Here is a 13,338-nt window from a genome sequence, read left to right on the forward strand (position 1 = left end):
CCCTCGCAACTGCAGAACACACAGTGATGGAGCTGTGAATTGGTTCAGCGATACGCTGAGAGGAGGCATAAGGCATGTAGACGCCGTGACGACCTCGCCAGCTCTCGAACACCATCGTCTTCGGCAGCAATGAAGGGGACCATTGTCCTCAGCACTGGGTGCCGGAAGCCATCTTCCACAGTAACAATAGTCATACTGAAGACCGTTTTCTCAGGCATACTCCAGTCAAGATATAACAGTCTTTCTCCAGCAGTAAAGAAATACACACACGCGACTGTTTGATGTGCATACACACATATGAATAAAGACATGATACGTACATACAAGGTTAAGAGACGAGGAAGCACAAGTGTCTAGCTCTCTTCCAGTAATATAAAGTTAATAATCACACCCACTGGAACATGTTTACAGAATGCTATGTTAAATCTATAACAAGTGGATTAATACATGGATAGTTTTGGCTTAGGAAAAGATTGGAAGAAAGAGAGACCTGGCTTACTAGACCATGTCTACGAAGCAAGGAACAAAAGTGATGTGCTACCATGATATAGATGGCACAAGAGTAAGTGAGCATGTGAGAAGCATTAAAGAGGAAATAAGTATATAATGATAAGGAAGGAGGAGGATCAGAGGCCCTTTGAAATAGACACCGTGTACAAAGCACTGGTGATAACCCCGAACTACTCCATAAACACATGAAGAACAAACATTCAGTCAAAGGAATGCTAATCAGGCTGATATGGCTACTAAGAATACGAGAAAACATGAATTAAACGATAAGTTCAAAAGCGAATTCACAGTGGAGGACACAGTAACCCGAGCACCACTGAGATGGGATGAACAGCAAAGAGGAGGAGTAGGAGGAATACACTGCAGTTGGCATAAAAAGAAGATATACATGGGCTACTGAAGGATTCTGATCCTAATGTCACATGGTCCTTATAAAGTCTCCTTATGTGCTGATGGGGTGTGCAGGACGCTGGATATTTCATCCTAATGGGTCTCTGAAGGAAGGTTGCAATACCATCATGACCAGTTTTCAGAAAGGAGAAGGAAGAATTTTACTCTGAACTCTGAGGAGTGTGTGGTCTGTCATAGGCTGGAAAACATAATAACAGAGAGAGGACGGACGGATGACGACTTGTGTGCGGACAGCAATGGTCATACACTGCACATCCAGACTAATATGGTAGTGGGGCTCTTTCGAGGACAAATGAAGAAAGGAGTAAATCAATGTGTTCTAGGACGGCCGGAACGCATTTGACATGGGTGATAAAAACTTAAGACTTGCAGTCGGGTTTAAGGGGAAGGAGATCCTCTTCAGGTGATCTAAAATGACTTTATTGGAAGGGAAGAGAAGAGAAGCCTTTTCGTATGGGGGTTAAGGCTACCACTGGCGTACCGCAGGGCCCAGTATAATAACGTGGGGAGGTGGGAGTTCTACATACACTTGTGGGACCCTATCTCTTGATGGGAATACAGTACACAGATGATTATAAAGGTGAAGAACGCGTGAAGAACTACATCCCCTCTCGCCTTGATGTACAAATACACACACACACACACACACACACACACACACACACACACACACACACATACACACACACATACATACACATCATAAGATAACAGCCAAAAAAGCTGTTCATCCTCTGCTTTAAGGCTGGGCGTTAAACGGGAGTTAGCTGCCTAATCATGATGGGATATGACCGGTGTCGATCCCCGTTGCTCATGGGTGTGAGACGAGGGTCATTCGATCACTTGTAATCGAATGGTCACATTTCCCTATTAGGGGCGATCATAGCCGAGCGGTTAGCGTTCCCGACTACCACGCAAATGGTCCTGGGTTCGATGGAGTCTTGGCTGCTGGAGGGTAAAATGTGTTCTATGAAAGTGCTCGTTCATATGCACAATATTCTTGTTCATACACCCACACACACACACACACACACATATATATATATATATTATATATATATATATATATATATATATATATATATATATATATATATATATATATATATATACATAAAGGTTGGGAGGAGGAGCCACAAATGTAAAACCCTCCCCATAACACACGCAAGCCATAATACCATTTATTCACATCAACACGGGAGCATTTTTTTCTTTGAACATTAGTGTATCCAGCCGTCGGGGGTTTTTGTTGCTGCATATGAAGACCTAATGCCGATCACCAGACACTGTGTTTGATGTGCTAATACGTGCGCGTGACAGCTCTCCTGGTTAATCAAGCTCGAACGAGGATTAGAAAGAAAGAAAAAAAAAAAGCCAAAGCGCAGAGCACCATTAAAATGAATTCATATCAGGAATTACTGAATCGTAGGGGAAGGGGGTGGGTTCGCCTTTGCGTAGAGCTCTCTCTCTCTCTCTCTCTCTCTCTCTCTCTCTCTCTCTCTCTCTCTCTCTCGGCGAAAACTACGCGTTGGCCCTCCCTCAGGGGTAAATTCCTGTCGTAGGTACTTGTAAAGTAAATATGTAGGTACGTACTTCTCTCTCTCTCTCTCACTCTCTCTCTCTCTCTCTCTCTCTCTCTCTCTCTCTCTCTCTCTCTCTCTCTCTCTCTCTCTCTCTCCCCATCACTCGGCGGTGTCACAATACACAGCGTCCACCCGTACCGTTCCCAGGAACCGGGGGACAAAACCTCAAAAACCCTTAAGTATCTCATGGCCACTTGCTTCTTAAGAGTTTCTGGTGCGAACATGAGGAAAAATAAGACTTCATTTCATCGTCATATATATATATATATATATATATATATATATATATATATATATATATATATATATATATATATATATTCCTATGAGTCCACGGGGCATATGAAACACGATAATCACATGTTTACCAAATGGCGTCCTAGCTTTGTCTCTTCGATGTATATCAACTGACTGTTATATTTCTCTCTTGTGTCTCCCCTGATGATGTGATTATAACACGAAAGTGCACTTGGGAACCTCTCGTGTTTCATTTTCCCCGTGGACTCATAGGAATATATATATATATATATATATATATATATATATATATATATATATATATATATGATTTTTTTTCCTAGTCGTAAAGAGCGTCTGATTGGGCGACCCCTGCCACGCACCTCAGCGAATAACAATGCTGGACTTTTCAACGCGTCTTAAATTTGCCCGTGAGAGGTGTTTATGGGGGAGAGGGGGAGGGGGCGCCCCCGCGGGAGATAAGAGAGCATTACCTTCATCATTTTTCGCTCGGCACGTTCGTGGTGTGTGTGTGTGTGTGTGTGTGTGTGTGTGTGTGTGTGTGTGTGTGTGTGTGTGTGCGCGCGCGCGCGCGTAAGAGAGAGAGAGAGAGAGAGAGAGAGAGAGAGAGAGAGAGAGAGAGAGAGAGAGAGAGAGAGAGAGGTAATGCTGGGGCGAAGTCAACTGTGAAAGAGATTGAACAACGAGATAAGGGACTGAGAGAGAGAGAGAGAGAGAGAGAGAGAGAGAGAGAGAGAGAGAGAGAGAGAGAGAGAGAGAGAGAGAGAGAGACTCAAAGCCCTTCAAAAAAGAAAAAAAGAAAAGAGAACATCTCTACACAGAACCACTTACACCACACGAACACCACCACAATGGTCTCCCCCTACTACACGTCCCGGTAGCACACACACACACATATAACATCAGCGGACGTGAGACCCGCTCATGATGTGATTCGTAATAAAAATGCTCCTCCAGGAAGTCCTCAGTCAGAGGCGTCTGGCTCCTTCATAATCACCGACGCCAGGAATGCTGAGGAGGAGGAGGAGGAGGAGGAGGAGGAGGAGGAGGAGGAGGAGGAGGGAGGAGGAGGAGGGAGGCCGCACCACCACAGCCACGACTCATTGGTGAAGTATGTGGGGAATGTTGATGGATCGGGATCGGTCTTACGTGAACTGTTATCATTATTATTATTATCATTATTATGATTATTATTATTATTATTATTATTACTATTATTATTATTATTATTATTATTATTATTATTATTATTATCATTATTATTATTATTATCATTTTTTTTTATTTTTTTTTTTTTTCAAACTATTCGCCATTTCCCGCGTTAGCGAGGTAGCGTTAAGAACAGAGGACTGGGCCTTTGAGGGAACATCCTAACCTGGCCCCCTTCTCTGTTCCTTCTTTTGGAAAAAAAAAAAAAGAGAGGGGAGGATTTCCAGCCACCCGCTCCTTCCCCTTTTAGTCGCCTTCTACGACACGCAGGGAATACGTGGGAAGTATTCTTTCTCCCCTATCCCCAGGGATTATTATTATTATTATTATTATTATTATTATTATTATTATTATTATTATTATTATCATTATTACTATCATTATTATTATCATCATTATTATTATCATTATTATTATCATCATTATCATTATCATTATCATTATTATTTCTATTATCATTGTTATTAATTCTACTATCATTATTACACCCCTTTTAAGGGGATGGCGGCTCCTGCGCTACAAAAAGGTGCAAGGGAATGACGGACCCCCAGAAAGCTACATTCTTAGAAGTCCACTGACGATGATACAGCCTCGCTGAGGATGACCGTTAACTCTCCATGTAATCACCAGCAGGTGAAGTCCGGTAACACCTATATACATATATATATATATATATATATATATATATATATATATATATATATATATATATATATATATATTTTTTTTTTTTTTTCTTTTTTCATACTATTTGCCATTTCCCGCGTTAGCGAGGTAGCGTTAAGAACAGAGAACTGGGCCTTAGAGGGAATATCCTCACCTGACCGCCTTCTCTGTTCCTTCTTTTGGAAAATTAAAAAAAAACAAGAGAGGGGGGGATTTCCAGCCACCCGCTCCCTCCCCTTTTAGTCGCCTTCTACGACACGCAGGGAATACGTGGGAAGTATTCTTTCTCCCCTATCCCCAGGGATATATATATATATATATATATATATATATATATATATATATATATATATATATATATATATATATATATATATATAAGCATCAACATCCCTTTTTAATCTTCTGTCAACGCGTTAGAAGAATAGCTGTCACACTCACATATTACCTCCAAAAGACGAAAGGAAAATCACCCTCATCAGTAGATATTTAGGAGAGAACTCCCCTTCCCCACTCCTCCAAAAAAAATATAAAAACTTTCTTCTTTTGCAGGAGGGAGAGAAAACTCTTAAACCCACACCTCCAAATCAAGATAAAGAGAGAGAGAGAGAGAGAGAGAGAGAGAGAGAGAGAGAGAGAGAGAGAGAGAGAGAGAGAGAGAGAGAGACTTTCTTTTATTAACGACGTCACAACCATTATTGCCCTCGGAGAAGCTGAGCCCCTTACAACCACAATCACCTCACCGCCAGAGCTTACCCCTTCCCTTTTTCCCCCCTGCCAGTGATCTCCACCAGCCACTCAGCGACCACAACTACAACTACCACCACCACCCACCACTATCACTACAGTTTACCCCTTCCCTTTTTCCCCCCTCCTAGTGATCTCCACTAGCCACTCAGCGGCCACAACTACAACCACAACCACCACCCACCACTATCACTACTGCCACAACCTACTGTCCATCATCGCACACCGATTGTCTGAAGGTAACAGACAACTACCTATCCGCCACCTTGGGGTCACAAAGTTATTCAGGGTCGGTGTTCCGGTCGCCACTTCTATCCACTTCTGGCCTTGTGATGGCGGCGTGGCCGTCAATATCCACTCCATTCCACCACCTTCTCCTCCTCCTCTCCTTCTCCTTCCCCCCAAAAAGAGCCCCTTGCCTAACCTCCCTCCCTCTCTGGCTGCTCTGATTGGAAAAGTTCAGCATCATTGTCCTACGTGTGTGTGTGTGTGTGTGTGTGTGTGTGTGTGTGTGTGTGTGTGTGTGTGTGTGTGTGTGGGTGTATGTGTGTGGGGCTTTGTTTTAGCCATTCTGGGAAGACGCCATCACAGGCACACGAGGAAGGAGGACGAGGTGTTCCGTTCGTTTTTTTGGTGAGGGGGAGGAGCTTGGGCTTACGGTGGGGGAGTGTGGGGATGAGGTAAGGAGTGGGAGATGAGAATGGGAGAGTGATGAGGGAGAGAGAGAGTTCAGGGGTGTGTGGGGGGAGGGATTGTAAGCGGAAAGGTTAGGGATTATAGGAAAGGTGAGAGATGTGGAGAGGGAGAGAGAGAGAGAGAGAGAGAGAGAGAGAGAGAGAGAGAGAGAGAGAGAGAGAGAGAGAGAGAGAGAGAGAGAGAGAGAGAGAGAGAGCTGGAAGGATCATCAGAGATGGAGAGGAGTCGCGAAAACAAAGTAAAACAAGACAGAGAGAGAAAAATTACCCTCAAACAAAAACTGGATGACGGATATTAAAAACGACACAGAAAAGTAGCGAAAAAAAAAAAAGACACGAAGAATATACGTAGTTGAAAGAAACACGTGGGGTGGAAGTGGAAGGCAAGAGAAAACCAAGTCAATAAAATATGTGTGAAGAGATTTAGAGAAAAAAGTAGGAAAAAAAAACCCAGGAAACACAAAACATACTAAACCACCTTCCTTACTAGAGAATGAAAAAAAAGGCCACTATATACATTTTCTGTGAGTGTGTGTGTGTGTGTGTGTGTGTGTGTGTGTGTGTGTGTGTGTGTGTGTGTCTGTTTTACTGGGCTTCGCCTGGACGAGGTTACACAACTTGTGAACGGTCACCTTTAGCGAGGCCGTATCAATGGGAGAACTGTCTCATCAAAGTGCTCACTCCAATGGAGTTCACATTTTCCTGCTGCTGGAAGTAGCTTAGGATTCTTTATCATTACATATATATATATATATATATATATATATATATATATATATATATATATATATATATATATATATATATATATATCTTGGAGGAAGTATAATGTCTTAGATACCTGGAGTGGACATGACAACAAATGGAACCATGGAAGCGGAAGTAAGTCATAGGGTGGGCGAGGGAGCGAAGTTTCTGGGACGGCAAAAACGGGTATGATTGAAGTGATAATGGTCCCAGCAATATTATATGGGTTCGAGGCATGAGCTATAGATATAGGTGTATGGAGGAGGGTGGACGTGTCGGAAATGAAATGTCTGTGGACAATATGTGGTGTGAGGTGGTTTGATCGATTAAGTAATGAAAGGGTAAGAGAGAGTTTTGGTTAATAAAGAGCGTGTGGAGGGATGAAAAGCTTTGGACACATGGAGAGAATGAGAGATGAAAAAGGTTGACAAAGAGAACATATGTGTTAGAAGTGGAGGGAACAAGGAGAACGGAAAGACCATATTGGAGGTGGAAGGATGGAGTGGGAAAGGAAAGATTTAGGACGATCGGGGCCTTAGCATGGAGGAGGGTGAAAGGCGTGCACGGGATAGAGTGAATTAGAACGATGTGGTATACTGGGGGTCGACGTGCTGTCGATATGAGTACATGAATCTCCAATACAAGAAAAAAAAAACTCGAAGAAATGTCATGCAATCTTTTTTTTTAAAGAAAATATGAGAAGCTGTCCCTCAGAAGCAGGTTAATACATAATACAAAACCATGGAATAAAAAAGTATTAAGCCGTGATGCAAATAGCCACTCAGAGAGAGAGAGAGAGAGAGAGAGAGAGAGAGAGAGAGAGAGAGAGAGAGAGAGAGAGAGAGAGTTTACAGACCTGGTGACCAAGAGACCTTAATGACCACCATAGCTCAGGCCTCGACGCCATACCCCTCGTGATCTATCGTCACCATTTCCGCTTGTATGGCCACCCAATGGCCCGGACACACGCGCGCGCGCGCACACACACACACACACACACACACACACACACACACACACACACACACACATACACACACAGGCATGCACACATACACACACACACACACACACACACACACACACACACACACCTCCTCCACGGAGAGTTAGCAGAGGGCGCCATGCTCCTAGACCAGTTCCCCTACCAAGGAGAGGCGGTCGCCGGAGGAAACATTAAGTGATTATCAGATACATAACATTAAGGACCGAGAGGGAAGACAAGACAGGCAGGCGCCCCGTAGTTCCTGTCTGGGTCCAATACAAAGAGAGAGATCAAATAGGTTCTAGAGGTACGCATGATTGGCGAATATGACATCCTCCCGAATCATTGAAGATTCTTCCAATCATGTCGATGTTAAGACTCGACATTTTGTGGACTTATTGTCTGATGACTTCTTTGACAGCGACTCATCGTATGTGTCTGAGATAACAATTTTTTGTGTATGTGTGTGAAACAAAATATGCAATACAACATTTGCTCTTGTACGTTTTTGTTTTTTTTTGCAATCATACAAATTCTGTTTCTAACTTCCAAGACCTTTTAAATATTTCCATAAAACACTACAATATCTCTAACTGAATTGATGCCAACATAGTATTATGGTTAATGGATTGAATATATCCCTTCTAATCAGTACCTGATATTTTACACTGACCATTACCTGTATTACGAGGAAAATTTACTCTCCCAGTGTGAGAAGTTGGTCAAATTTGCCGACGTGTTCGTAATATATACATATTTTTTTTCAATTTTAGTTACCAGCTGTTATGTAGAGAATCAAAGTAAAATCAGTTTCTATTTTGACAAATATCACACAGAGCTTACACGGTGTCATCATTACCCTGGTGAACACTATACAGTTTGTGTCTGTCTTGTTTTTCAGGGTGATGGAAGCAGACACCATGGGCGTGTGTGTCTTTCTGCTGCCGTGTCTATGACATTCCGTTGCTGTGTCTTTGACATTCTCCTGATGCCTGTGTCACGTTCTGCGGCCATTTCTGTGCCATTCCCAGTCCTGGTCAACCTATATACAGAGAGGTGGTGGGACACAGGTGGGCCACCACACGCCTCTCGGTAGGCGCCGTGCCGTACGCTAAGGTATAACAGACGCGTTATCTTACGGCCACACACACACACACACACTTTGTCTGGACGACACACTCTTTACCGAAACACACTCTTTCAGCCAACTCCATCCAGCGTCTCAGTCCATTGCTGTAACACCCATCCTCCTCCCCCTTTCCTTGCTTCACGCGCTCTGTGAACTAGAGAGTCTGATGGTCACAGCTGAGCTCACAAGGGGGAAAGTACTGAGAACTCAGAGACCATTTCGCAAATCCCTGGGCCCAGCGGACGCCCCGGAGAGAGAGAGAGAGAGAGAGAGAGAGAGAGAGAGAGAGAGAGAGAGAGAGAGAGAGAGAGAGAGAGAGAGAGAGAGAGAGAGAGAGAGAGAGCCTGCATCACACACTTTCCTCTCTGAACAAGAGAACAACCGATTTAGGAACTGACGAATTACATGAAATGAAGAGAAAACATATCTATATCCAAAATATATTGAGTAGATATGATCCGATTTTTTTCGTTACTGCGATATTTCATGTTTCTCGCTCTCCAAAGTAATGCAACGATACTAGTCTTTGCGATACCGATGCCTCTCAGAGTTGGCGATAACAGCGTCTTACCCCCCGAAGTGCTTGCCGAGCTCGAGGACGTAAAGGAGCGCGCGCACACACACACACACACACACACACACACACACACACACACACACACACACACAGAGGACTTATCTTAAATTGGCGCCTCTCTTGGCCCTGAGAAGCATTGGATGGACAAAGACCACTGAGAATGTCCTATAGTCAGCCTCTTGGTGTGTGTATATATATATTGTTACGAATTCAACACTTATTCAGGCAAGGTCGTAAGTAACATATGTTACAAATACTACTGTTCCTTGTCTTGCAAGGACGTTATAGATTTGTCAAGTTGCACAATTCAGGATAACACAATAATAAAGTTATGGGATTGAATTAAAGACCAGCATTACATTAAATCTACTTATAATGAAAGAATTCAAGTGTACAAAGATAGGCACATAAATCAAGCATGAAACATTACGTTAACACTGAACATAAGAGTTAACATTGAACTTGAGATAACATTCGTACATGACTTAACATTCCAGATAAGATTTCAAGCCAGGAGTTCTCTTTCCTCTAAGGCAGTTCTTCGATAACATTACACTGATAATTATAACGGGCTTACAGCACAACACTTGGGTAATGGGCTTATAACACAGCAGGGCTTACAGGCTTACAACACAGCAGGACTTACAACAGGGGACACCACCCACCTCGCTGGGCTTCAGAGAAAGGAATCAAGTCTCAGCGGGTGTTGTGGGTACAAGAAGACAAGCGTTCGCCCTTGTTACTATAAACCTTACATTTCGATTGGCTATAGAAATATAGGGGAAGTTCTCATTGGTTGGAGGGTCCCAGTGTCTCGGCGTAGTTACACTCTCGTAAAATGCTGGGTGGACAGAAACTCCGAGCCAGCCTCTGGCATCACTCCTCGCCCTGATAAGAAATAGATACAAACACACGTGTTCCGTAACACCCCCCTCCTTAAAGGAGAAAATTCCTAGAAGAAGAATTTTCTTAAGAGCGGGATAAACAATCAGCTAACACAATCTGTTAACACATGAGATGTGCTGAAAATAATATAACGTAAGAATTATACATGATATAACAAGGCCCACCTATTTAATACTGACTCCGTTCCCATAACTTGTGAACATTTTGAAAGGTTTGGTAGTCAGTACACTCTGATTGGCTGAAGAACACAAATATACAGTGTTATAATACAAATAGGAAAACAAAGGTTACTTCTATAATTGCTTGAATAACACATACACAAAGTGCTACAATACAATAGCAAAACAAAAGTTCCCTCTTCGTGGTGGGGCTATCTGTTTAGGCTCAACCTTCTTTCTTGTCCTCCTGCATGGGGACCTTACCAGCCTTTACAACACTGGCGGCATTCACAGCTAATCTGGTTGGAGCCTGCAAAATAAAACAGTTGAAAAGTAGGGTTCCTAACTAATAAGAGAGACTGTCTCACACTGCTCATTTCAAACATATCTAACATTTATCAACAGATTTATGAGAGGGGGTTGTAACTGCGAGAAAAGTTACTAATACACTCTGTAATACCCAACTGTACCCACAAACGTCTCGGTTCTCTCCGAGATCGGGGGGAACTCATTACGGGCTAATACTTGGACCTTTACGGTCGGTGGAAGGCGGGGACTGACAAACCTCTGGCAAAACTCTGGGTACGTCGACAGGAGGGCAAACCTTTCTACCCGTCACTTCCCAGGCAGGTGCTAAAGCGTCTCCGTCTCCCCGGGTCTCCGAGGCCTTCACAGCTACGTCGTCAACTTCGTCACACACGGCTACCGCTGGACGTTGGATGATGCAGACTGATACCGTCGGTTCATAGGGACCCTGAAAACGGACAGCCAAGGGTTGACCTGGCTGCTGTAGAAGCCACACCTCGTCGCCTGTCTCTACACTTCTAAATCGAGACCGTCTGTCACGCCACCTCGTCCTTCATCCACGACTCTCTTGAATGGGCTCGAGACAAATCCTCAATTCCTCTGTCACAACGGAGGCTACACCAGGAGAGAGGGTATCACACAGCTCCCTCTCACTGGTCTCACTCTCAAGAAGAGTGTAACAGTGGTCAGAGGAGGTTATTAGCAATGGGCTCACAATGTCAATTAACTCGGTCAAACCGACCTTTTAAATGGGGGAGTAGGAACTCGCTTGTCTCTACGCTTCTGAATCGAGACAGTCTGAGTATGCTTCCCAACACTGAGCGACATCCCGGCGGACACCAGGCCAGTTAAATGACCGGCAAAGCTTGAGTCGTGCGCAAGCTTCAAAAATCTCCCTGCTGTAGGGACGCGGCACTAACACCTGGTGAACTGCCTGCCACTCTTCGCCTTCCCCATTACATGACACTGAACACCACTTCCTCAGGTCTCACCCTCAGGAAGAGTCTTCACTCCCTGCGTTTCAACAGCTATGTCCTCAGGCACACGGCCTGCCGTGCCAGTTGTCATGGACCTGGCACCATCGTGGTTGTAGACAATATCTGGTACCTCTTCGTCAAGCTGCACCGCCTCCGTGGACTTTACCGGGCCCGTAGGCAACACCGGCATTGGGTTCATCTTCCCACCCGCTAGGTCACTGCCTAATACTAAGTCGACGTCTAAGACAGGAACTTATCTACAATCCCTACAAGATCATGGCCCGTGAAGAAATCTATTTCTGCCCTCACATTGACTAGTGGAGCTTCCTTGGGACCAGACAGTCTGTCTAGCAAGACTCGGTCTCCAGACTCTTCTCGCGGCACCAAGCCATCCACCATTAGGGACTGTAGCGCACCAGACTCCCGTAATACAGTCACTTTTCGTCGTACACCACATCTACTAACATAGCCCTTAGACAGGAATGCATTGTAGTTCCCACATGACAGATCCTATAATAAGGACATAATTAATCAGCAGTCTCGCAACCCCTCACTCTCCTAAGAGCAGAAACAGCCTCACCTACTTTACTAAATTGGCCCTAAAATTAAGAAGAGACCCAATGGCCTACAATTATATTAAAAAAAAGGTAGAGTCTCTGGATTCCTTCTCTCGAGCCCAGCAATCCCTCACCTGGTGCCCAACCTTGCCACAATAAAAACAACTCTTAACTCTGTTGGAGTATTTCCCCTTACTTTCATGAGTTACCGGCAAGGTAGCAGATTCAGGTGGGATTACATAATCATTGGTCCTCCCTCTGCTGTCGTAGCCCTTTGAATGCCTGCCCACGTCAAGTTTACTGAACTTTGGTACGAGATGTAAGTTACCCAACTGGGACGACACTGGTCCTGATGGTGAAGCGTTAAGTCTAAGTCTTTCACGTTCGAGAGCTAACCTAGCTTGTTCAGTCTTCTTCTTCTGCACTTGTAACTGTACTTGAGCATTGACCTTAGCTATCTCTAGCTGCTTTCGCCAATAACTGAGATCAACATTAATATCACTAGGGATATGGGGAAGGATCGAGACTTTGGCCGACGTTAATGATCGAACGGTATTGTCACCACTGATCAACGACATGATTAATGAATCAAGGAAAGAGATTCCGTTAAGGCAAGAAAAATCCTGGCGAGGTCGCCAATTCATATGTTACGAATTCAACACTTATTCAGGCAAGGTCGTAAGTAACATATGTTACAAATACTACTGTTCCTTGTCTTGCAAGGACGTTATAGATTTGTCAAGTTGCACAATTCAGGATAACACAATAATAAAGTTATGGGATTGAATTAAAGACCAGCATTACATTAAATCTACTTATAATGAAAGAATTCAAGTGTACAAAGATAGGCACATAAATCAAGCATGAAACATTACGTTAACACTGAACATAAGAGTTAACATTGAACTTGAGATAAC

The 13,338-nt window shown here is 43.7% G+C and overlaps 1 protein-coding gene across 1 annotated transcript in view; it reads right to left on the reverse strand.

The window, feature by feature from the left end:
- LOC139752777 (protein turtle homolog B-like) overlaps positions 1–13,338 on the reverse strand; it is a 637,105-nt gene that overhangs the window by 430,758 nt on the left and 193,009 nt on the right. The gene's annotated exons all lie outside the window — the stretch shown is intronic.

This window comes from Panulirus ornatus, chromosome 13 (assembly GCF_036320965.1).
Source record: "Panulirus ornatus isolate Po-2019 chromosome 13, ASM3632096v1, whole genome shotgun sequence".
NCBI lineage: Eukaryota > Metazoa > Arthropoda > Malacostraca > Decapoda > Palinuridae > Panulirus > Panulirus ornatus.